The sequence below is a fragment of the Diabrotica undecimpunctata genome, chromosome 1 (assembly GCF_040954645.1).
Source record: "Diabrotica undecimpunctata isolate CICGRU chromosome 1, icDiaUnde3, whole genome shotgun sequence".
Taxonomy (NCBI): Eukaryota; Metazoa; Arthropoda; class Insecta; order Coleoptera; family Chrysomelidae; genus Diabrotica; species Diabrotica undecimpunctata.
The window spans coordinates 142266326-142272407 of record NC_092803.1 but is presented as its reverse complement, the minus strand read 5'-3'; the positions used below and the strand labels follow the sequence as shown (position 1 = coordinate 142272407).

The following is a 6082-nucleotide window of genomic DNA, read 5'->3' as shown; positions in this document are numbered from 1 at the left end:
TGAGGACTGGTCATTGCCTGACAGGAGTACATTTATATAAAATCAACATGCGCGATAACCTATACTGTGAATGTGGACAAATGGAAACATTAGAACATATATTTTGGGAATGCCCAATAAACAAAATAAAAGGTTATGATGTCTATCAGGAACTGGTCAAAATTAATATTAAAACCCCAATTACCATACCAATGCTTCTATGCGATATTAACCCTAAAATTATCAAAATTCTTCTCAGATTCCTACAGATCAACCATATAAAATTATAACCTTCATAATAACCTATCCAATATTAACATTTAAACCACTTTTAAGAAAACAGAAAAGATAAATAAAATGTAGACATTATATGATGAAATGTCTATATTTACTGAGAATAGGGCATGAGATATATTCTCAGACTCACGACAGTGGCCCAAAAATTAACAAAACAAATGTACTGGCTGATTATTCAGTAGAATAAAAGCCAAAAGAAAAAGAAGAAGAAGATGATGATAATTGTTTTTTGAAAACGATTATTGGAGTGGAATTATTCGAAACGTTAAATAACAATAAATTATAAAATGTAATTTTCGTTACAATCAATTGTGCCTTAATCCCATATAAACATAATATTTATATTTTTACAACCTAAAAATTTTACCATTTAAATTGGGAGTTGCCAAATTAAAAAAAAATTCCCTAATTGTTTTAGTTCCTTATTCACTGACATAGTCTATAACCTATTAAGGAAGAATTAAAACAAAAATAACATGAAATTTTAAATTTAATATTACATTGCCATATAAACTGCAAAAATCTATACTTATATTTCAATACTTAGAGTTTTACACAGATTCCGAAAGATTTATAATAGTAACAAAAAATTGCAAAAATATACGTTAGTTGAAATTTAGACGTTCACTTGCACTCAAGCTGTTTATTCGCAAGTGGCATCTTTTGACTTAACGAAATTAGTACTTTTTTGTTGTAGTGTTGTCTAACTAATCTAGACAACAGACATATCCAGGTTGATCACAGTGTATGCTGAAATTAAAAAAAATAGTTTAGTATAATTTGTATGCAGGGTATTTCATTAATAATTGGAAAAATTTTAATTATAGATTCCTGACCCCAAAATATTGAGATTTAACCAAAATCACTTATTGGCGCCACACAAATTTGTTATTTTTCATTTCTACTAAAAGTGCCGTTTTGATTTCGTATGGAGTTATTTCTGGCATTAATTTTGATCCCTGGTTTGTGATTTTGGGCAGGGGCTGATCTTGTCCTTCGTCGGTACTCTTATACATTTCGCGATAAAAGGATTCGACAACCTCAAGGATTTTGGTTTTATCAGCAGTAATGTTTCCATTTTTGATTTTTATTTTGTACATATTTTTCTTGCCTGTATTGTTTGTATTTTGTCTCAAAACTTTTAAACTTTTGTTTTCTTGAATTATTTTAGTTATTTCTCTTGTATTGGTTTCTCTTACGTCTATTCCCTAGTAACACACAACGTCCTCTGGATGTCCAATATACGTCCAGTTTTGGTCCGGACGTCCCTGGATGTTAAACGGACGTACTTGGGACGAAGTGGGACGTACTTTGGGTGGACTAAATATGGACGTTCTCTGGACGTCCGTACTCGGACGTTCCCTGGACGTCCGAACTTGGACGTTTTCTGGACGTCCGACATTTATCAATTATGGGATCAAATAGCAAACATTACAATAGAATAAAAAATTATTTACGTGAATAAAGTAATTAAAAGCGAATGGGTTAAATCATGATTATTTAAAAATTGTATAGTTCCAAAACATGTTTTTGTTTTTAGGTAAAGTGTAAAAATGTTTTCTTTATAGCTAATTCGATACAATTGTTTGGTTATTCTAGTTACCACGATAATATAAGTTTGCTAAAAATAAAAATATAATTTTTATTAACAAGATGAATCTTGAACAAGTGTGGCAAAATGATGATGATGTTATCAATAGTCATTGTCATGTCATACCTATTTAAACAAATGACACAGTTTAATTATAATAATAGTATTAATTCTTAATAGAAAAAAGAAAAAAAAATTATTCTATTTAAGCAGTATACACACAGTGCGAATGGTGTGAATAAGCAACTTTTTTCGATGCTTGCTTTGGTTATAGTATATTGTTAAAGATTTGGTACCATTTGCTAGATTACTTCTCAGTTTGGTTTTTATTTTATTACAAAAAGGTAGTTGTAATTCTTCCTAAAATTGGTTATGTTTAAAAGAAAACGTTTGTATCTAATCGTCATCAACAGAGGATACCTAGTTACGAAAAACGTAGAGGATTTTGTTGAAAATATTAATAACCCCGATATCCCATCCCTAACTGATCATTTTGATATGAGTTTCAGTTCAAATAGTTCAGGTTACAATACTTTCGATTTAAACTTTTTATCAACATCATGTTAAGTACCTAAAATAATCTAAACGGGTCACGTGGACGATCATTCTGGTGATCCTTTACAAAGCTCCTCTTTTAATGAAACTGAAGAAGGGTCCAAACAAAATTATTACGAGAATTCTGGAGAACCTTATCGAGATGTTTTTAATTGTTCTAATAAATTATGCAACTGGACTTTCTCCTTTAAAATACTAGGTGATTTATTAAAAACTCATAAAGAAGTTCCTGATCTTTCTCATTTACCTTCAGATGCTAGAACCCTTCTTGCTTCACCCACAGAACTTAAATTTAAAGACGTTTTTCCTGGGAAATATTTCTACTTTGGTCTTAAAAAAATACTCTGATCCATATGATTCAAATTTCAAAGGTGTTTTTATCTTCGCAAAAAAAAATGTTATAGAAATTTGTGTAAATTTTGACGGAATCCCACTAAAAAAGAGTTCCAGTAGTCAGTTTTATCCTAGTTTGTGTAATTTGTTTATATATCCAAAAATTGTAGCTTTAATAGGCATTTACCATGGTTATGAGAAACCAAAATTTGCAAATAAATGTTTGATTGATTTTGTATCAGAGGCTGTTTTTTTATTAGATAGTTTAAGCTAAAATAATTAAGCATGAAGTTTGTGCGGTAGTTGGATTACTGTTACATGTTGATTTATATTTTAGAATAATGAGCTTTCCAAAATTGGTGAGGAGACCATAAACGAATTTGTTAGGAGAAGCCTTAAGAAGCTGATCTGCAATAAAATTGAAGGAAAATATAGTTGGCTAGGGAAAAAGCAATATAGAGCTTTTGAAGTGACACATATAGCTATGATTTTAAAAGGTTTGTAACTTGTAACCATAAATCAATTTAAGGTACATTTAAGAATTTTCACTATTGCTTAAGTGGCCACATACAGACAGTGAAGCATATCGTTAACTGTGTCTTATATGTAATTTAGAATGCAAAATTTACCAACTCACAAATGTTCAGGTCTGGCTATGAGATTGCTTTAAAAATTACAGCTAGAGATATGAGATGAAAGTATTATGTTGGCCGTATATTTTATTTCTACACTGTTATTTTTGTTTTTTAAGTGTCAAAGTGTGATTACTACTCATTTGGTCATTAGGAATAAATAGCAATGGCTGGGTTGGTATTCTTCTATTTCAGGCAAGATTCATTAAAACTACAGCACTTGAAATTCATGTGTTTAATTTTACGTCTGTGAATAATGATTTATTCACAATAAGCAAATTATAATGAACAAAATCTGAAATTATTTTATTCAATTTATGAATGTACATTAATTTTGTTTTCAGATGCTGCTTGGAAAAACTCCAAAACAAGCGCTGCCATGGGGAAGGGAATTGAAACGTGATAATGAAATATCTGAAGAGATCTAAAGAGAGGGCAGATGTTGAAATAAAAATATAAATAAAATTTAATTTGCATGTTGCAATAGCAAATATGATTAATTTTGTAATGGTTAAATTGTGTGGTAAATCAGAATGGAAAGGGATAAGAGAAGAATGGGAAGATTGAATGATTCTGTTTTTAGTGAGCCACAGAATTTTCAACGATTTGGCCAATTTCTTTAGCAATATTCACAATCCTTTTTTCTCCTGTCTAGAAAAGTATAGTCAAACACCCTATATCCGCCACAGCCATATTCACTCTTTAACTATTAAAATTTGTGACATTCTAGCATGCTTACATTGCCTTAATAACAATAAAGGTCTTGGTCCAGAGGGAATATCCTAACTTATTTTTAAGGAATTGTGCATTCTTTTTATGTATCTCTATGGCTTATTTTTAATAATTATCGTTCCATTATAATTCTTTCCGCTATTCCTAAAATTTTCGAGGCTTCACTGACTGATTTTTTGACAGTAAATCTGAAGAACTAGCTTCATAGTGGTCAGCATGGTTTTCTGTCTAGTCGTTCCACTTTTACTAATTTACACTGATTATGTTATAATAGCATATTAAAACATTTATATCAATTAGATTTATACTGACTTATCTACAAGCATCTTCTGTTCTTGTAAATTGTGTAGACCATATTCTTATTCTGGTATGATCCATTTCTTAAATCTGGATTCTCTTACTAGAAGAGTTACCTTTCAATCTTTATTTTTAAGCTAATTCATAAAATAACCAATCTCCTGAATTGCTTCAGCTAGTTTGTTTTCATAGTAAATACCAAATATATGTAATATTAAAATGTAAGTTCATTTAAACACTTACGTTTTATTTCCCAAAATACATTCTTAATATGCACAGGATTACGCTACTTTTAGTACTTTATACAATGGCGTTGATGTCTAATTTACATCCTCAGCGCTAAAATAGACGTCCGAGAGACATCACAAAAGTCCGTCAAGTAAGTCCACCGAATGTATTATGGACGTTCGATTAAGTTCCACTTAATGTCACTGTACGTCCAACTTACTTCCGCTAGGGACGTTAAATGGATGTCCATAGGACATCTGGCACAGAGACATTCGGACCAATATAGGACGTTAAAAGGACGTCCTTGGGACCAAAGCGGACGTTCCAAGCGGACCAAGCGGACACTATTATCCATATTAATTGTCATAGTAATTGTTTATTTTAACCGACTCACTAAAAAATGTACAATGGGAATTCACTCTATAAAATATTGCGGTTACCATAACTCCTAAATAAAATCAAACAAATATGTCATTTATTTAGATATGCTAAAAAAATTTAAATATTTATTCTTATAGTTGTAAGTATTAAAATATTCACTTTGTTTACACATAATAATTAATGATTCTAATAAATTTACAGTTTTCTCCTGAAGAAGTCACAAAATCGTGACGAAATATTGAGACTGAACAAATAGAGTTTTATTTCCTGACCGATTGCTGATACTATAAATCACTATTTAAAACAGTACGGTCGAAAAATAATTTGAAAAATATATATATATATATATATATATATATATATATATATATATATATATACGCTTATGGATCTATATATTATAACTATATTGTTTTTTGATATACTCACTCATAACGCCTACGATCGCATATTTCCTTGCAAACACATGACAATGTGTCCTGCACAAGGAGTATTGTTAGTACAAGGCTCACCAATATTATGGTTCTGTAAGACATAGTTTTGTGTATACTCAGAACTGAATAAACACTATTGCAAAGGTTTGTATTTATAGTTTGACACTAATATTAATAGTCTATTGTTGTTGCTCTTATCACCATACTTATTTAATAGGTTTTTTAATCAGTTATGTTAAAAACTAATTTCGAAATATAGTAAAGGATTGTTTAGTGGAAAAACTTTAGTCATTTTTTAGTTTCATTAATAACATTTACACGATTTCCTAGCAAATTTAATTTTTTGCGCTTATGAAAATTTTAAAATAGCAGAATGTTCAGATCTTCAGTAGAACAGATTACAAAAAAAAACTAGCTATGTAAATAAAATCAGTTCGAAAAATCCTCTTACAATTCTGCTAAAAACAAAAAATGTATTTTTTAAACATCTCATTTATTTACATTTCTCTGTTCTCTGTTTGCCTAGGGCCTCATCTTCGATTGGAATCTCTCAAGGATGTCCATATTGGATCTCGACTCAGATCCCTACAGTAGTTACATATATTACATGGCTCCATATTGGC

The 6082-nt window shown here is 30.2% G+C and overlaps 1 long non-coding RNA gene across 1 annotated transcript; it reads right to left on the bottom strand.

The window, feature by feature from the left end:
- Nucleotides 1-748: 748 nt before the first annotated feature.
- Nucleotides 749-5664, bottom strand: LOC140432322 (uncharacterized). Its single transcript, XR_011949794.1, has 2 exons — nt 5455-5664; nt 749-1026 (listed from the first exon to the last, which is right to left on the bottom strand). It is a non-coding gene; the product is annotated as an uncharacterized lncRNA (long non-coding RNA).
- Nucleotides 5665-6082: the final 418 nt, after the last annotated feature.